This window comes from Triticum dicoccoides, chromosome 1B (assembly GCF_002162155.2).
Source record: "Triticum dicoccoides isolate Atlit2015 ecotype Zavitan chromosome 1B, WEW_v2.0, whole genome shotgun sequence".
NCBI lineage: Eukaryota > Viridiplantae > Streptophyta > Magnoliopsida > Poales > Poaceae > Triticum > Triticum dicoccoides.
The window spans coordinates 105,505,988-105,526,697 of record NC_041381.1 but is presented as its reverse complement, the minus strand read 5'-3'; the positions used below and the strand labels follow the sequence as shown (position 1 = coordinate 105,526,697).

General features: G+C 46.9%; 1 long non-coding RNA gene across 4 annotated transcripts; it reads left to right on the top strand.

Moving 5' to 3' along the window:
• Positions 1 to 6,695: 6,695 nt before the first annotated feature.
• On the top strand, positions 6,696 to 13,236 carry LOC119322080. Of its 4 annotated transcripts, none has more exons than XR_005155412.1 (4): positions 6,696 to 7,127; positions 7,760 to 8,000; positions 8,146 to 8,228; positions 12,076 to 13,236. It is a non-coding gene; the product is annotated as an uncharacterized LOC119322080 (long non-coding RNA). The 4 variants fall into 4 exon arrangements; XR_005155402.1 differs by having other exon boundaries at positions 7,748 to 8,000; XR_005155405.1 differs by having other exon boundaries at positions 6,696 to 8,000; positions 12,076 to 12,197; positions 12,433 to 13,236.
• The last annotated feature ends 7,474 nt before the right edge of the window (positions 13,237 to 20,710 follow it).

Genomic DNA, 20,710 nt, shown 5'->3' with positions numbered 1-20,710 from the left:
TTTAGTATATTGCTATTGCTTTCTTCATGACTTATACATGTTCCTGTAACTATGGGATTATGCAACTCCCGTTTACCGGAGGAACACTTTGGGTGCTACCAAACGTCACAACGTAACTGGGTGATTATAAAGGAGTACTACAGGTGTCTCCAAAGGTACATGTTGGGTTGGCGTATTTCGAGATTAGGTTTTGTCACTCCGATTGTCGAAGAGGTATCTCTGGGCCCTCTCGGTAATGCACATCACTATAAGCCTTGCAAGCAATGTAGCTAATGAGTTAGTTACGGAATGATGCATTACGTAACGAGTAAAGAGACTTGCCAGTAACGAGATTGAACTAGGTATTGGATACCGACGATCGAATCTCGGGCAAGTAACATACCGATGACAAAGGGAACAACGTATGTTGTTATGCGGTTTGACCAATAAAGATCTTCGCAGAATATGTAGGAGCCAATATGAGCATCCAGGTTCCGCTATTGGTTATTGACCGAGAATAGTTCTAGGTCATGTCTACATAGTTCTCGAACCCGTAGGGTCCGCACGCTTAACGTTACGATGACAGTTTTATTATGAGTTTATAAGTTTTGATGTACCGAAGGTTGTTCGGAGTCCCGGATGTGATCACGGACATGACGAGGAGTCTCGAAATGGTCGAGACATAAAGATTGATATATTGGAAGCCTATATTTGGATATCAGAATGGTTCCGGGTGAAATCAGGATTTTACCGGAACACCGGGGGGTTACCGGAACCCTCCAGGGGGTTAATGGGCCTTAGTGGGCCATGAGGGAGAAGAGGAGGGCCGGCCAGGGCAGGCCACGCGCCCCCTCCCCCCTAGTCCGAATAGGACAAGGAAGGGGGGGGCGGCGCCCCCCTTTCCTCTTTCCCCTCCCCCTTTCCTTCTCCACCAAGGCAAGAGGGGGGAGTCCTACTCCCGATGGGAGTAGGACTCCTCCAGGCGCACCCCTAGGGGGCCGGCCGCACCTCCCCCCTCCCTCCTTTATATACGGGGGCAGGAGGGCACCCTAGAACACAGAAGTTGATCTACGTGATCGTTCCTTAGCCGTGTGCGGTGCCCCCCTCCACCATATTCCACCTCGGTCATATTGTCGCGGAGTTTAGGCGAAGCCCTGCGCCGGTAGAACATCATCATCGTCACCACGCCGTCGTGCTGACGGAACTCATCCCCGACACTTTGCTGGATCGGAGTCCGGGGATCGTCATCGAGCTGAACGTGTGCTGAACTCGGAGGTGCCGTACATTCGGTACTTAGATCGGTCGGATCGTGAAGACGTATGACTACATCAACCGCGTTGTCATAATGCTTCCGCTTACGGTCTACAAGGGTACATGGACATTACTCTCCCCTCTCGTTGCTATGCATCACCATGATCTTGCGTGTGCGTAGGAAATTTTTTGAAATTACTACGTTCCCCTACAGGTTTGTTCTGATGGCTCTCTTTCCGAATGAAGAGGAGCTGGAGGGGTATATATAGTCTCCACACAAAATCTAACCGTTACACACAATTTACCAATCTCGGTGGGACCGAATCAACAAACTTGGTCAGACCGATTTAGTAAACCTAGTGACCGTTAGTGATTTCGGTGGGACCGACATGCTCGGTAGGACCGATATGGTTAGGGTAAATCTCGGTAAGACCGATTACACAAACTCGGTGGGACCATCATTGAGGAGGTCGCCAAGGACGCTGAGGACGAGGCCACCAAGATCGCTGCCGAGGAGGCCGCCAAGGATGCAGAGGATGCCGCCAAGGGGCCCGTCGGAGGGACCGGCGAGAAGGCAGGCAAGGGTGCCGCCAAGGAGGCCGGCAAGGGGCCTGCTGGGGAGGCCGGCAAGGCCGCTGCCGAGGAGGGGATGGTCGACGATCAACCCTCCTCCTCTGCTGCCTCCGGATCGGGCAGGTACTTGAAGGTGGGCGACAACATGTTTGTCCACCTTCCTGGAACGGCGAGCACTGGAGCGCCCATTGAGGGAGAAGTGTTCAACGACGAGGTGCTTGCCGCTGTCGGGCTCGAGGTCGTTGATGAGCCGAGTGCTGGCGGCGGCGGTACCCAAGAGGAGCAGCTCCTCCAGGCCATGAGCGTCAGCTTCAACAAGCTTCAGGCGCTCCACCACACCCGTCTGGACAAGGCAAAGTCCAAGGAGGCGGTGGCGAACAAGGCGGAGGCAGACCATGAGGAGCGCGTCGCCGAGGTGCAGGCCTGGTTCCGCCAGGCCCATGAGGAGATGAAGGCCGCCCAGGACCAGCTGTCCGAACGTAGCCAAGAGCTTATCCTGAAGCAGGCCGACATCAAGAAGGCCCAGGAGGTAGCACGGGCACAGGCTGCTAAGGATGAAGCCGCCCGGTGCCAGCACCAGGCCAAGCTGAACTCCCAGGAGGAGGACCTTGCCACCCGTGAGGCGGCACTCGCCGCCGCACTCCGTGGCAAGGACGAGGAGGTCGATAAGCTTGCCGTGCAGCAGACCCGGGAGCTAGAGCAGAAGCACAAGGAAGCGCTCGATGCTCAAGCTCTGGCCCACATTGACAAGGTGAAGGAGCTGGAGGCGGAGTGGGACAGCCTCAAGAACTGAGCCCTGGAGCTGTCAAAGGAGAAAGACATGCTCAATGGGGTTTTGGTCGAGGCGCAGGCCGCGATCCTCGGCAAGGTTGGGCTGCTTTCCACGGGCAACGACGCCATCAAGGACCTGAAGCTTAAGCTGGCGGGCCTTGAGGGGGCGCTGTCGGAGGCCAAATCTCGGGAGGGGATCCTGACCAAACGCCTGGCAGAGGAGACGCAGCTGCGGGCGAGTGAGGCCGCCAATCTCGAAGATCACGTGAAGGGCGAGAAACTCTAGATCAGTCGCCTTGCCGATGTCGCCAACAGGATCACCAAGCAGCTAGCCGACATGAAGATGTCAGATGTGAGGTACGCCCTGGAGCTGAACGTGAGCCCCAACGCCAGTCTGGCCATGTTCTTTGAGGGCGTTCTTGGAGCTCTAGAGCAGTTCCACTCCAACTAGGCGAGCTCCCTGGCCCATGAGGCCCAGACGCTTTGCCGGGCGCAATGACCAAGGTCCTCACCAAGCTGGCATACTGGAACCCCAACCTCAACTTCGACGCCGCGCTGGATAGCTTGTCGGGCGATGCGGACCTCATAGTGCTCGAGGAGCTCATCGAGCCCATCATCAGCCGCGTCGGCGGAATCCATAGGGTGGAGGGCCAGCGCCGGGACTAGGCGCCCCATTTCCTGTCGCCACTTCAGGTTCATGTCCAAGACAATTTCTATCTTAGTTAGAACCGCATCAATAAATGATGTAATATAACCTTGCAGTACTTTTGTTGTGATACATGTTATTTCCCTGTTCAACCTTTCTGTGTACATCCACCCTACATTTATTGGGTAGGCTTGCTGGCGCGTAAATCCAAATCGCTGCGCTCTGAAGGACGGATCCTTTAGCGGCCGACAGGGTGTGCTTGCTGCCGTGCAAACTGCCTTGCCGTTCTCAGCGCGGCCGCTTGAACTGTCGAGCGGACTCGAGACAGAGCGAGAGCGTTGCCAATAGCAGAAGGCCACCCTGCCATTGTCGACGAGGCTGATCGATCTGTTGAGCGGACTTGAAACAGACCAAGGGAGCTGCCAATAATGGAAGGGCCCCACTGCGTGTAGGTTTCTCATACAGAGGGAAGATCTCCGAGGAGAATAACCTTATAAAAGAGGGAATTACTCAGAGTTTTCACATGACTTAGCTTTTTGGTCGCCGCACGAACGCTTGCCGCATCCGCTGACAGTGTTGCTCGCTCGGTCGCCTTCTTCCTTGGAAGCCATGGTGACGAAGGACTGTTGAACCAACTATCGAACCCAGATTCTCTCAACTGAGAACCCCTACCTGGCGCGCCAAAGATGTCGGTGGAAACGACACCTATGGGATCAACTAGGATCCCTATTATGGTTGTGGGGCGCGGGGTCGAGAGAAGAGTGGGATCGATAGTCGATTCAAGCACACGAATCGTTTACCCAGGTTCAGGCCGCGAGGATGCGTAATACCCTAGTCCTGCTTTAGTGTCTATTTGAGTGTTCTTGATGTTTTTGAGCTAGCTACGATGAGTAACTTGTCAAGGGGTCCTAATTCCTCTCCAGTATGCCTCGACCCTCCTTTTATAGTCAAGGGGATCGCCACAGTGGCACACAGGAGGTGTCATAGGGGTACAGTGGCTAGGCTTATCTCTAGCCATTACGGGACAAGATGCATTTAATGCGCCCCTTAGGTGTCCCCTTCACTTTATCGGGGACGGAAACCAGCTCCCGTCCCGTCCGTCACCGCCCCACCTCAGTCCAACACGCATCCAGGCCAGTGGTGCGCATGGTGCCATGTAGGCTGGCAGGCTGCTGAGGTGGTGCGGTGGTAGGGCCTTCACGAAGATTTGCATGCCACCACGTAGGCACTCGCTGAGTTGGCCTGGAAGCTTCACATCGACATGCAGGTGCCTGCCTAGCTGGTGGGCTGGCAGCTGTATGGGAGCGGTGGTGGAGCCTTGGCGGGCATGGGCGCGGGCCTGGCTGCGGCCCCGTGGATGTCCTCGGCAAGGGTCTTGCTGCGGCACTGTGGTCGTCCCCGGCAAGGATCTTGCCGGAGGTCTTGTGGATGCCCTTGACAAGGGTCTTGCTGAGGCTCGTCGTCTTCTGATCTTTGTCTTCACAAAGATCTGTATGCCACCATGGAGGCGCCTCCCAAGATTTGGTTCCAATATGGTTGGTAGTGTTGGGACCCTTGAGGCTCACGGGTGGCGCACTCTGCTGGCATTCGGGCAAGGTGCCCCGGCAAGGCTCCTGCCGGAGCTGCGGAAGCTGCCCCGACAAGGATCTTGCCGGGGGAGTCCACCTTGCCCTCTTGGTCTTTGTGTTCCTGGTCTTGGCGTTGCTTTGACCATCTTGTGGCTTTGACTCTTCCCTCCGCCCTGCTAAGTGTGGCCGTGGGCGCGGCTCTGACTGCCCGTGCACAAGTAAGGGGTACAAAGGAGTGCCCCTACTTTAGTACACCGATAGCCTCCCCTCCACCTACCACTCTGGCGGTAGTTGGTGGGAGAGAAATCTTGTGCCTTGGCTGGACAACTACAGAAAAAATGTTTGCAAGGTTGAGAAGTGTTTACAAAGGAACCGCAACATAGTTCATGTTGCAAACCCTAAGAGCAACATGGCTCATATTGCAAACCCCAAACCACGGCGGGCCAATCAAACGACCATTGTGGGCAGGATCTAACGGTTGGGAAGGCGGATGATTTCATCCTTGCGCCAGCCGGCCAACACACACAAACGACCTTTAATAAAGATTTTTTTGAATTGCTTATTTCCGCGGTCATGAGAAGTAGTTTGCCTATAGCCTTGCAGAAAAGCTGTTTTCGTCGCAGCAAATACGTGGACAGTTTCATGCCTCCTATTTCCTATCCCCTCTCTCCTCTCCTCTCTTCCCCCGCCTTCATCTTTTGGGAGTAGTTCACGGCTGCCCGACCCGATCCAACGCCTCGTTTGACGGTGCTGCCAGACGGAGATGGTTATGGAGAGGTGCTTGAGTCTTCCTTGTGTATATTAGGGTAGCACTAGTATTAGTTAGTCTTGGCTTCATGCCGTGGTCTGGGGGTATGCCGTTGGGATGCAAACCACTGGAGCTTCATACGTCTCCAATGTATCTACTTTTCTAAACACTTTTGCCCTTGTTTTGGACTCTAACTTGCATGATTTGAATGAAACTAACCCGGACTGACGCTGTTTTCAGCAGAACTACCATGATGTTGTTTTATGGGTAGAAAAGAAAAGTTCTCGGAATGACCTGCAAATCCACGGAGGGACTTTTCAGAATTAATAAGATTTTTTGGCAAAAGAATTAGGGCCAGGGGGCCCAAGGCCTGTCCACGAGACAGGAGGGCGCCCCCCCAGGGCGCGCCCCCCTATCTCGTGGGCCCCCTGGACCTCCTCCGACCTCAACTCCAACTCCATATATACCGTCTCGCGGAGAAAAAAATCAGAGAGAAAGTTTCATCGCGTTTTACGATACGGAGCCGCCGCCAAGCGCTAATCTCTCTCGGGAGGGCTGATCCAGAGTCTGTTCGGGGCTCCGAAGAAGGGGATTCTTCACCGTCGTCATCATCAACCATCCTCCATCACCAATTTCATGATGCTCACCGCCGTGCGTGAGTAATTCCATCATAGGATTGCTGGGCGGTGATGGGTTGGATGAGATTTACCATGTAATCAAGTTAGTTTTGTTAGGATTTGATCCCTAGTATCCACTATGTTCTGAGATTGATGTTGCTATGACTTTGCTATGCTTAATGCTTGTCACTAGGGCCCGAGTGCCATGATTTCAGATCTGAACCTATTATGTTTTCATGAATATATGTGTGTTCTTAATCCTATCTTGCAAGTTTATTTAAATATATTATAACTGAGCATTTTTCCTGCCCTTTCAGACCATTAGTCTTTTTATCCGTTGGATCGTCATTTTTAGGCATCCTCGGCCGTCAGATTTGTTCCTAATCCCACCAAAATCGCGTCGTACATGCTAAATCGCGCGTACAGGCTGCGGTGGCTTCTCGGGCCGCTGCTCCGGTGGCTTTTTTGGGCGTAGGAGATTCAATTGGGCCTACTGACCTACTGGGCCTCTACTAGGATCCCATCCAACGCACCCTCCTCTCTCTTCCTTTCCTTCATCCCCTCACTAGATCGCGCCGTCGCTGCCGGCCTGCCGCTACCAGCACCGGCCGCCTCCACCGCCGATTCGCACTGCGACAGCGCCACACGGACTACGTCCTACTCTCCTCCTCCGATCATCCACCACCGGCTCGCTGTTCTACCTCGCCGGCGGCGCTGCGGCTAACCCTAGCCGCCCCTGTCTGACGCGTGGCGGCGCCAGCGGCCTCCCGTGCTCCTTGGCTCGGCCTTCATCGCCTTCTTCCACGCCTCCTGCGCGGATTCGCCTCCTCTGGTTCAGAGATTCCAGGCGGTGATGACGATGACGATGGTCGACATCCTACATGGCTTGCGGGACAGGAAGGGAGGGGAGCCAGCATACGTTGTTCATGCTCAGACTCGGTGGCGTGTTTGAGCTCCTGCATTGTTTTGCTGCGGTGAGAATTTTTCCTAGCTCTAACACCTATCAATTTCGTGGCTTCTTATGGTTCAGAAGAATATATACTCCCTCCATTCCTAAATATAAGTCCTTGTAGAGATTTCACTATGGACTACATACAGAACAAAATGAGTGAATCTACACTCTAAAATGCATCTACATACATCCGTATGTGGTGCATAGTGGAATCTCTCCAAAGACTTATATTTAGGAATGGAGGGAGTATATGTGAACATGGACCATTGCAAGAGTACCATATTCGTTTATGGTCGAAGCATTTTGATTGTCGACTATTACCCCCAATAGGTTGCAGGTACACAAATGAGGTTGCTCTGATGCATTCTGTCAACATGTCAATGCTACCGAATGTATTAGTATTAATCTGTTTGGACTTTCTTTGGTATTGGATCTATGGTTTGTGTTGATTAGGAATAGCTTTCTTATTGATGGATCAGACAATCAAAGTAATATGCCATCCTATGATATGGAAATCAAAACGATAGGGTTTTGTAAAGTTCTCTAAATGAAGTATATGCGGTGTTGTAGAAAATGAGATGTGAAGTAACTAAGTAAGGCAGATCTGAAGAATGTAATAACTTGTTGCTGCTACTCTGCAAGCTACTCGAGAAGGAGCTGAAGGGTGTATGCTACCTCCATGTGCTCTACGTGTTTGCCAATGACACGGTGTGGTGGCATCACAGAGAAGAAATGTGGAAGGGGAAGGATTATCCAATGAAGGGTGCAAAGTGAAGACAGAGAACCATGTCGCCATTTCAGACTTCAAGCTCCGCAATATCGCATCGCTGCTACAGGGGACAGACCTCAAGAGATCACCGAGCCTACCCAAAAAGGACGCCTGTGTCACCATCAAGTAAGTGCTCAAGGTCTTTAAGCCTTTATTGTGAGATCATCGCCCCTCCCTCCACCCAATTTGCTTATGCTGCGTGATATTTAATTGAATTTTGTGCCAACTGAACTGCATATTCCAATCAGTTTGCTTGTATGACGTGTTTCAGCACCCTCTTCTACCCGTTCATGAAGAACCAACAGCAAGGTCATCATTGCTAAACCCCTTCAGGGTCACCCGGAACCTCCTCAGGTAATAACGGTGATAGTGTTGATGTTGAGAACAATAATTTGGGCCAATTTCTATTTTGACAGTTATTTTCTTACAGAATGACTCCTTGCAATGCGCGCCGTATCTTGATCCGGATACGGTGGCAAGTGAGCGAGGATCGGGTCGTCGCATCCTTAGTGGCGCGCTACATCGGCTCCCGGATGTAGTGGAAAATGAGCAAGGGTCTTAGCATTTGACTCGACGAGTGCGAAGGGTAAGGAAGCTAGACGAGCCTAGGAGGATTCGCTTAGGTAGCTGGAACGTAGGGTCTCTGACAGGGAAGCTTCGGGAGCTAGTTGATGCAGCAGTGAGGAGAGGTGTTGATATCCTTTGCGTCCAAGAAACCAAATGGAGAGGACAGAAGGCGAAGGAGGTGGAGGATACCGGCTTCAAGCTGTGGTACACGGGGACGGTTGCAAACAGAAATGGCGTAGGCATCTTGATCAACAAGAGCCTCAAGTATGGAGTGGTAGACGTCAGGAGACGTGGGGACCGGATTATCCTGGTCAAGCTGGTAGCTGAGGACTTGGTTCTCAATGTTATCAGCGCATATGCCCCGCAAGTAGGCCACAATGAGAACACCAAGAGGGAGTTCTGGGAAGGCTTGGAAGACATGGTTAGGAGTGTACCGATTGGTGAGAAGCTCTTCATAGGAGGAGACCTCAATGGCCACATGGGTACATCTAACACAGGTTTTGAAGGGGCGCATGGGGGCTTTGGCTATGGCATCAGGAATCAAGAAGGAGAAGATGTCTTAAGCTTTGCTCTAGCCTACAACATGATTGTAGCTAACACCCTCTTTAGAAAGAGAGAATCACATCTGGTGACTTTTAGTAGTGGCCAACACTCTAGCCAGATTGATTTCATCCTCTCGAGAAGAGAAGATAGGCGTGCGTGCCTAGACTGTAAGGTGATACCTGGGGAGAGTGTTGTACCCCAGCATAAGCTGGTGGTTGCTGACTTCCGCTTTCGGATTCGTGTCCAGCGGGATAAGCGTGCCAAGGTCGCTAGAATGAAGTGGTGGAAGCTCAAGGGGGAGGTAGCTCAGGTGTTCAAGGAGAGGGTATTTAAGGAGGGCCCTTGGGAGGAAGGAGGGGATGCGGACAATGTGTGGATGAAGATGGCGACTTGCATTCGTAAGGTGGCCTCGAAGGAGTTTGGAGTGTCCAGGGGAAGGAGAAGCGAAGATAAGGATACCTGGTGGTGGAATGATGATGTCCAGAAGGCGCTTAAAGAGAAGAAAGATTGCTTCAGACGCCTATACCTGGATAGGAGTGCAGACAACATAGAGAAGTATAAGATGGCGAAGAAGGCCGCAAAGCGAGCTGTTGGTGAAGCAAGGGGTCGGGCATATGAGGACCTCTACCAACGGTTAGGCACGAAGGAAGGTGAAAGGGACATCTATAAGATGGCTAAGATCCGGGAGAGGAAGACGAGGGATATTGGCCAAGTCAAATGCATCAAGGACGGAGCAGGCCAACTCTTGGTGAAGGATGAAGAGATTAAGCATAGATGGTGGGAGTACTTCGACAAGCTGATAACTGAATGAGAGTTCTACCATTGAACTGAATGACTCCTTTGATGAGACCAGCATGCGTTTTGTGCGGCGCATCCAGGAGTCTGAGGTGAAGGAGGCTTTAAAAAGGATGAAAGGAGGCAAGGCGATGGGCCCTGATTGTATCCCCATTGAGGTGTGGAAAGGTCTCGGGGACATAGCGATAGTATGGCTAACCAAGCTTTTCAACCTCATTTTTCGGGCAAACAAGATGCCAGAAGAATGGAGACGGAGTATATTAGTACCAATCTTCAAGAACAAGGGGGATGTTCAGAGTTGTACTAATTACCGTGGAATTAAGCTGATGAGCCATACAATGAAGCTATGGGAGAGAGTCATTGAGCACCGCTTAAGAAGAATGACAAGCGTGACCAAAAATCAGTTTGGTTTCATGCCTGGGAGGTCGACCATGGAAGCCATTTTCTTGGTACGACAACTTATGGAGAGATATAGGGAGCATAAGAAGGACTTGCATATGGTGTTCATTGACTTGGAGAAGGCCTATGATAAGATACCGCGGAATGTCATGTGGTGGGCCTTGGAGAAACACAAAGTCCCAGCAAAGTACATTACCCTCATCAAGGACATGTACAATAATGTTGTGACAAGTGTCGAACAAGTGATGTCGACACCGATGACTTCCCGATTAAGATAGGACTGCATCAGGGGTCAGCTTTGAGCCCTTATCTTTTTGCATTGGTGATGGATGAGGTCACAAGGGGTATACAAGGAGATATCCCATGGTGTATGCTCTTTGCGGATGATGTGGTGCTAGTTGACGATAGTCGGACGGGGGTAAATAGGAAGTTAGAGTTATGGAGACAAACCTTGGAATCGAAAGGGTTTAGGCTTAGTAGAACTAAAACCGAGTACATGATGTGCGGTTTCAGTACTACTAGCTGTGAGGAGGAGGAGGTTAGCCTTGATGGCCAGGTGGTACCTCGGAAGGACACCTTTCGGTATTTGGGGTCAATGTTGCAGGAGGATGGGGGTATTGATGAAGATGTGAACCATCGAATCAAAGCCGGATGGATGAAGTGGCGCCAAGCTTCTGGCATTCTCTGTGACAAGAGAGTGCCACAAAAGCTAAAAGGCAAGTTCTACAGGACGGCGGTTCGACCCGCAATGTTGTATGGCGCGGAGTGTTGGCCGATTAAAAGGCGACATGTTCAACAGTTAGGTGTGGCGGAGATGCGTATGTTGAGATGGATGTGTGGCCACACGAGGAAGGATCGAGTCCGGAATGATGATATACGAGATAGAGTTGGGGTAGCACCAATTGAGGAGAAGCTTGTCCAACATCGTTTGAGATGGTTTGGGCATATTCAGCGCAGGCCTCCAGAAGCTCCAGTGCATAGCGGACGGCTAAAGCGTGCGGAGAATGTCAAGAGAGGGCGGGGTCGACCGATTTTGACATGGGAGGAGTCCGTTAAGAGAGACCTGAAGGATTGGAGTATCGACAAAGAGCTAGCTATGGACAGGGGTGCGTGGAAGCTTGCTATCCATGTGCCAGAGCCATGAGTTGGTTGCGAGATCTTATGGGTTTCACCTCTAGCCTACCCCAACTTGTTTGGGACTAAAGGCTTTGTTGTTGTTGTTGTAATGGCTCCTTGCAATATGTGCTAGCAAGTACTATGCCATGAAAAAATGTAGGTAAGAATTAAGTGGTACCATTCTTTCAGAACTTGAGCATATTTTTTTGTCTCAACATAAATTCCGAGTGCTAGGGCATGTCATTGCCCCTGCAACTGCTAGCATCTGAACGTACCTACCTGAATGTTCCTACTTTGTATCATCCCACAATTTGTTATAAATCTATTAAACCAATGGATCATCAACATCATCATGAGACTATACACTATTCCGTAAGGGATGTTAATTAATTAGCAATACAACAACCTGCATTTTAATAAAATAAATTTATGGCTATTAACTTAATGTTTCATTTCAAACTTAATTAGGGATTCGGCATTGGGAAGTGGTTTGGAGTGGACGGATAGTATAAGTTCATGGCCATTATCTTCTTAGTTCAAGTTTGGACGAATTATTCAACTATCGCGATAGAAAATGCACTCTCTAAACAATATATTTTTTGCTTGCTGATCAAATGCTGATTTTTTTTCTTACTCTATCTTATCATTTTGACTATTAATGCTGGACTACATGTCTGATAGAATACCACTGAAAATGTTTATCTCCAAAGTAAAATCTTATGAATCCTTATTTAGTCGTTTTTTTACCACCAAGTAAAAGTAATGAAAATTTTCTGTGCAGATTGGGAAGGTAGAGTAACTGTACTTGAGGACTTCCTTCGTCATGATATAAAAGCGGACAACTTCCTTGTGGTCTTAGGCCGTAAAGCCAGTCAGGTTTCTGCCATTCATGCACATTTACAGGTACAACTGATTTATCACTTATTTTCACTTATCGACCTTTAGTGAAGGAAAGTTTAGATCTGCATGAAGAATGCTTTTCAATCATCTACTTAACAAAATGTAAATCTGTTACAGGTAAAATAAATGGATGCTATATATAAGTCTCAAAGCTTTCAGTTATTTTATATCTAAATCCATATCTTAACAATTAATTTAATGTTATAAGTAAAATAAGTGCTAATGTATTTAATTTCAGAGGGATGCCAAGGTAGCAACTAAGTGGCAGATTATTTTCAGCATAAGGATATCATTCTAGAGTCTTTCAGTTGCAAACTAGATTAATATTTCATTGACCTCTAAGTAGTTTTCCCATGTCCTTTCAATACTGGTCATGTGCTATTCTCCTGTATTTTTCTTCCTATCTACTGCATATTTAATTGACTAGAAGCAATCCAGTGTCATATGTAGGAGTCAAGAAACTATCAACTTCAGTATACTGGACACTACCAACATGTCAACTTTAAGCTGCATTATATATTAGCGTCCATATTTTACTTCTGCTCATTGTGTGGATTATCTTTCTCTAAATTATGTGAACCAATTTAGTACATTGTGTTATTGCCTGAAGGCAATACATCAGGTATGCCTGAAGGCAATACATGAGGTAGTACAGGGGCATCATCTATTTCTCTCATTGTGATGCCAAGTTATCTCGCACGTGATCAAATCTGAAAAGCTGACCTCAGGCCCGAAAATGAATTGTCGTTTCTCCGAGTAGTTGCAGAAAGGATAAGCCTGCTCCTGAATGTCGTGATATAGAACAGTCAATTGTGCTTGATGTGAAAACAGTTGTTGGGATACAGTTTTATTCTGGGTATCCTCAGTTTATTGTACACCTACAAAAGGGATGTATACCTGAGTGTAATGCTTCTCAGCTGGGGGTTGTAGAATGTCTATTTGTTCGATGCAAAATTAAAAAAATGTCTATTTGTTAGACGAAAATGAAGAATTTCTTGCGGGTCATCAACAATTTTAGAATGCATTGATATTGTTTAGTTAATATATTTCCAATTTTTTTGCAGTATATGTACGATCTATTTCTTTCATTTTCTCATATTTCTATTGTTTTTCTTCAACTTTCCTGTTTTTTGGATGTAGTGATGTGAGCCTTTGCGATGGAGCTTTTTTAGGAGCCAAAAGAGGCTAGGATCAATCACAAAACCATCAATCATCCTAATTCAAAACTAAAACACCTCAGACCCAAGGTCAAACAACTACAAGTTTATTGGACCTAAGAAAAAAGCTCAACACACTCTTCTCTTGCAACCAATAGAATTTCTCTATTCAGTTACATACCATCATTGATGGTGGAAAGCACAAACTATACTAAAGCACAGTACTTCAAAACAATTCAAACAAATGTATACAAATTACTTTGGATGCCTAGCAATTATAAGGACAATAATAGACGGGTGTGGCAACGCGCTCATCATGGCTCGCAAACCCTACATGTGCTCAGGCAGCAGCGCTGGCAGTGAAAGAGATGCGAGGGGGCGTATTGTGGCCTCATCTCCCTCTGCGTGACAATACAAGCCCCATCTTCCTTCGACATGGCGCTGGCAGTCATGCGTCCGGCGATTGCGCCATCTTCCTCACCGTCAGCCCCGACAACGTCACCACCCCGGCGAGAGGAAGAGGAGATGGGAGCTACCGCTTTGGATCGTGGATGGACTCATTGCTACGGGTGGAACCTATTATGACTTATGGTGCTTGAGATACACTCAGCAGGCAAGCATCTCAGGTAAGGTCCATATAGATCAGTGAATCTTATGTAAATACGTGCGTAGAAGGCAAAGAAGTTAACTACGCCTTGTGTCTCCAGTAGAAAAGGTAGTCAACTACGTACACCTTGTGTCTTCAGTAGCTCAGTGCTAATAACACAGGTATTGCTGCTTTAGGAAGCTTCCTGTGTCATATCAATAGCAAATACTCGAGCAAGTGCTGCAGGTGAGCTCCTGTGCAATGGCGCGTGCCCACGACCTTTCATGCGTTTGGTTTATTGAGTATGGGGATGGGATGATTATAATACATCCGAGACAAAATGGGTAGCAGTTGTGAGATCACCTCCCGATTTAGAAGTTCCGAAGCTCTGTTAATGCATTGGATGGGCCAAAACTATTGATATCTTATTTATATGTTCAAGGATACGCTTTACAAATTTTTGTGCCAACTTCGCCAAGAAAAAAAACTTATAAACTGATGTTCAATTTAGTTTTTGCTCCATCCAATAAAATGATCCATTCCTCTATCAAGCTATATGTGTTACATATTTGACCCCTTTTTGTTTTGTAGAACGATTGAAATTCCCTCACTTCAATTACTGACATTGTATTGATAGGTCTTACCAAATTTAACTTTCATGTTTCATTCCTTCACATATAAAAGAAAATTCAAACCAACCTCTTGAAAAAATGGACGGGTGCGGCAGCGTGCGCCATCCATGATCTAGTAGTCACCTATTATGTGTTATGATCCGACAACCCCGAAGTGACAATAATCCGGACACTTCTCGATGATGACCGTAGTTTGAGGAGTTCATGTATTCACTATGTGTTAATGCTTTGGTCCGGTTCTCTATTAAAAGGAGGCCTTAATATCCCTTAGTTTCCACTAGGACCCCACTGCCACGGGAGGGTAGGACAAAAGATGTCATGCAAGTTCTTTTCCATAAGCATGTGTGACTATTTACGGAATGCATGCCTACATTACATTGATGAATTGGAGATAGTTCTATATCATCCTATGTTATAACTATTGCATGAGGAATCGCATCCGGCATAATTATCCATCACTGATCCATTGCCTACGAGCTTTTCATATATTGTTCTTCGCTTATTTACTTTTCCGTTGCTACCGTTACAACTACTACGAAAACCCAAAAACATTTACCTTTTCTGTTGCTACTGTTACCATTACTATCATACCACTTTTGCTGCAGATACTAAGTTATCCAGGTGTGGTTGAATTGACAACTCAACTGCTAATACTCAAGAATATTCTTTGGCTCCCCTTGTGTCGAATCAATAAATTTGGGTTGAATACTCTACCCTCGAAAGCTGTTGCGATCCCCTATACTTGTGGGTTATCAGAGCTCCCGAGCATCGTCTGGTGGTGATCGCCGTTGTCTTCTTCCTTGTCCTCATGGTGGAGGGAAGCGGAAGGCACTGGATCTGAGAGTACCCCTTGAATAAACTCGGTCCGGCTCGGGTGTTTCCTGATCGAGAGGGCATCCATCTACTCTTGCTTGTTTTCTCATGCCGCGATGGTGGTGGATGAGGAGAAGAGAAGATGTAGAAAACTGAATCCCACAAGTTGAGTTCAAGCCTATCAGCAGATGTCACTTTGGTGGAGCGACGACACCCATGGATGGTGGCTAACTACATTCCTCCCGGCCTGCGTGCCTGATGGGAGGCAGTTCCAGCAACGGTTCAAAGGCCATGGTGAGCAGGTGATGCTTCCATGGCGATTCGGCACGCCAAGTGGTTCATCCCCGGCGGTGGCGAGGTTCAATCTAGCCGGCGGCTGTCAAGGACCCAATCATGTTTCTTGCTTTCAGCCTGGGGCCCTCCTTGTAAAAGCCAGGGACTTAGTTGTAATGCTCCTTTTTATTTGGATCCTTCTGTAATTTGTGCTTTCATGTTTATCCAATGAAGTATTTTTAGAAGAACAGGGAGTCCTATTCCCGGTTCCATTAACCAGAATGAAACCATACAGAGTCTTAACCACTATTAAGCTAGAGTTCGACGGTCCAGATTTAGACAGTTTCTACAGCCCTGCTCGACAAGAGCCAAAGGGCAAAAACAAAAAACACAAAGAAGGTAAAACAGGGGGGGCGACAGGAAGCAGGGGTGAGATCACACCACGGGTTCGCTCGCTCCCCTCCTCTTGAGTGGTGGTGCCAGGGCCGCCTGGGGCGACCAGCAGATTGCAAGGGTAGACAAGGGGTTGTTCACCATGGTCTTGCTGTCAGCGTCGCGCTTCTTGGCAGGAGAAAGGAAGTCGCTGTCCTCAGAGATCTTGAGGTTGTCCCAGCATACACCAACACCCAATCCAGGGTTTCTTGCCTTCAGCCACTCGAGATCATCAAGAGTTGCTGGAGTAGCTTCGCCAGTGCTCTCAAGAATTCTTCCACTCGACATTTGCTTGCTTCTGGGATCAGAGTCACCCAGAACTTTAGCATCATGTGTATCAGTCTCCACACCTGACTAATAGACGTCCAAATGGTGTTATTAAAAATTATAGAGTTCCTATATTTCCATAAACACCAAAGGACAGCAGAACTAACTATGTTTAAAGCTAAATTGTTTTTATTAGAGATCCAAAATTGGGCCACAGACTCAAAGTTTGTACCCAAGTTCTTTTGGAAAAAGAGATTGACAAACAACCAAATATTCCTGGCTACCACATAGTCAAAAAAATGGTGGTTTGTTTCATGTTAAGCACAGAAAACACAATCAAGTGGTTTGATTATATGTCTTTTCCTCAGGTTGTCCCTAGTCATCAGCTTGTTTTGGGAGAACATCCATAGGAAGACATGAATCTTTGGGGGGACTACCAGTTTCCATACAGCTGGCAGGAACAGGGGCTGCACTCCCCTAAAGTTAATCACATGGTACAGAGAACTAGAGGAGTAGACACCCTTGTTCTCAAGTTGCTAGATTAGGGCATTAGAGTCACCATCAAAGATGATTTCTTTAGCAATATCCAATAGCTGGTACCATTGTTCCATCATCTTATTATCAAAGTTCCTCCTAAAGGTCAACTTTAGTATTTCACCATCCCATACATCCCTGACACTTTTGTTTTGCTCATTGCAAACCATGTAGATGTGCCAGAATTGTACTGTTAGGGGGGAGGTGCCAAACCAAGTATCTTCCCAAAACCTAATCTTATCTCCTGTCCCTATTTTCCATCTATATCCAAACTTCAAAGTTTGGATGATGGATTTCACTCCTTTCCAGAACCTAAAGGTACTGGTGGAGGTGCTTGGGGCAAAAACATTAGTTTTGCCTCTCATATATTTCTGGTCTATCATCATCTTCCAGGGTTTCCCTTCACCTTCATAAGAGGCAGAGGTTGACCTCCTGGAGATTTGGGATGCCAAGACCTCCAAATTCTTTCTTCATAGAAACCATCTTCCAGTTAGCTAAGTGCAGTTTCCTATGTCCCTCAAAATCATTCCATAGGCAATTTGCCATTTGGGCATTAATAAGTTCTATTGCCCACTTAGGGAATTTAAAGAAAGAAAGTAAGTACACAGAAATACTAGCTAAACATGCTTGGATGAGGATAATTCTCCCCTTGTAAGAAAGAAGTTTCCCTCTCCATCCAGTAATCCTTTTCATTATCTTATCAATAAGTGGTTGAACATCTTCCCTCCTAAGCTTATCATAGTGTAAAGGTATCCCAAGGTATTTAATGGGGAAGGGCCCTTTAGTGCACTCTAGGATCTCTAGGAACTCCCCCACCTCAGATGCCTCCATGTTAACTGGTATGAGCTCACTTTTAAGTAATTGATTCTCATCCCCGAGATCAACTCAAAACTAGAGAGAACCATTTTAAGGTTCCTAGTATGTTCTAGGTTATTATCTAAAAACAAAATAGTATCATCAGCATACTGGAGGCATACTATCCGTCCAGGGCAAATCTCAGAACAAAATCCCTGTATCAACTGATGATTTGCTGCTTTCATTAACATCCTAGTTAAAATATCAACTACCAGGTTGAACAGCAGAGGGGAAATGGGGTCCCCCTACTTTAAACCTTTCCCTGTAAGGAAAAAGTCACTCTCAGTGTTGTTTAGCTTAACACCCACTGATCCTCCTCTAGTTACTTGCAGTATCCAATGGACCCATTTTTCACCAAACCCTCTTTTTCTAAGCAGCTCTTCAAGGAAATCCAAATCTACCTTGTCAAAAGCCTTTTCATAGTCTAGTTTAAGCACTAGGCCATGCCTCTTGGTAGAGTGGATGGAGTGCAGAATCTCATGAGTTGTAACCACACTTTCTAATATATACCTACCTTTAAGGAAGGCTGACTGGTTACTAGCTATAAGCCTTTGCAGAATCTTAGCTAGCCTGTTTGTGAGGACCTTGGTGAAGATCTTGAAGCTACAATTTAGCAAACTAATAGGCCTAAATTTTTTCATACTGGAAGCATCAGCTTCCTTTGGGATTAAAGTCAGCATAGCAAAGTTAAGCCTACGAATAGCCAGTTCTCCTTGATGAAAAACTTCAAACATGGCTATCAGGTCTTTTTTTACCAACTCCCAAAAGTGCTGGTAAAAAAAAGAAGGGGATACCATCCGGGACAGGGGCACCATCAGAGTATGATTCAAAGACAACCTTTTTGATTTCTTCTTCCAAGAAGGGGGCCTTGAGGGCTTCATTTTCAGCATTGTTAACTTTTTCTATGTCCGAGAAGAAGGTTGGGTCTAACTGGATCCCACTCCTTTCCTCTTTCTTGAAGATATTCTTATAGTAATCACAAGCAATCACAAGCATTTCCCTAGTGTCAGTGACTAGCCCAAGTGGGCCATCCAAAGAGTGGATAGCTGTCTTCCTCCTCCGTTGGTTTGCCACTGCATGGAAGTACTCAGTATTCCTGTCTCCTTCCTTAATGTCTCTATCCCTAGATCTCTGGTTAGCTTTGATCTCCTCTTGGAGCCAGATTTTCTGGAGTTCACTATGTGTGAATTTGAGCCTAGATGATTCAAAGTCAGAAAGCACTTCAGTTTCAGATTTGATGTCTAGTTTGTCATATTCCTCTAAAAGGATTTTCTTATATCTTCTAAGTTGAGCCTCTTCATTTGAGCTCCAACCTTTGGTCACTCTTCTAAGTTTTCTCATTTTCTCCTTCCAATTGTCCAAATGGCGGCTATAAAGGTGGGTTCATTCCAAATTTTGGCAATTAGATTGGAGAAGTCTTCTCTAAGAAGCCACCATTTTTCTATCTTGTAACTACTACTTTTAGGCATTTGTTCCACACCTGATTCCCAAATAATGGGTGCATGCTCACTGCCACATCTAGGTAGAGCAATGCAGGAGGCTAGAGGGAATATTTTGTCAAGCTCCGTATTGCAGAAGAGCCTATCTATTGTAGACATGATTAAGTCTACCTGGTTATTAGCCCAGGTGAATTTTCTACTAGACAACTTGATTTCCAACAGACTCCAAATTTCTATCCAAGCACTGAAATTGTCACACCATCTATGGTTGACAACCCCATTGCTTTTTTCTCTAGCATATATAACTAGATTGAAATCCCCCCCCCCCAATCAGGGTGGGGTATGGATTTTCTATGAACAAGGAGTGAAGCTTAGAAATAAATGCTTCTTTCCCTTCATCATAGGGGGATCCATAAACAGTGATAATTCTAAAGGTTACATCCTTGTTCTTCATCTTAAGCACACAACTAACTGAGTAATCAAGATGAGACCAGGAGATGATCTCAAACAGGTCAGCATCCACACCCATCAGGATGCCCCAAGCAGAGCCTTTAGATGGGAGGTGGTGCCAGGAGAAGTTCCTACTCCCTACTAAAGACTTAAGGTAGGAGTCAGAAAATTCTTCCTTTTTGATTTTCTGGAAACCTAGGACAAATGCTTGCACTTTCTTAATTGTATCAACTATAAGGGGTTTTCTCCCTGGAGCAGAGATGCCCCTGACATTCCAAAAAAAACATTCATTGGAAAACTATTGTCCTGGAATGCTTGCCCCGTTTGTGTTTACATACTAAGCTCCACACTCCAACAGAGTCAAAGCTACTACTATGCATAACCAGGACATTAAATTCACATGGCATTGCCACACAAACACGACCTTCTGTACTTCCTCTGATCCATATTAATTGACACACGTTTAATACAACTTTTATATGGATTGGACGGAGCGCATTTTTCTTAGGGACCTTCTGCACATAATTTGATAGCCCGCACACGGCAACATGGATCAGGCTAGCCATAGTGGGAGTAACTTAGCTAGTAACATAACACATCCCAAGATAAATATGCTTATGTGGCAAAGAGTTAATGAGGAGAGAGGTGTTTGTGGTAACATAGTATGTTACTGTAACATAACGCACCCCAATGCAAAATGTGTCTACAACCTAATAAATGAATGCTTGTATGACACTAAACTTATGTTACTATCCACTATGTAGGTAGTAACAAAGACTAGTAACATATGCATGTTACTACTCTAAATTACTTACTAGCCTCAGAGATGAGCTGCCAAGGGGACAGCTCGTACTCCACCTATCTATCCTCTTCTCTTTCCCGAACCGCCGATAAGCTAGGCCAAGCGAGATCAGATCAGAAGAAGCCGCCGGAAAGTTGGACACTCCTAGCTAGCCAGCTCGACGATGACAAAGAGGATAAGGGAAACTAGTTAGCGGATCACATCCCACGTGCCGCCTCCGTTTTAATTTTCCGCTTTCTTGCTCAAATCCTGCTCAATTAACAATACTGCACACTT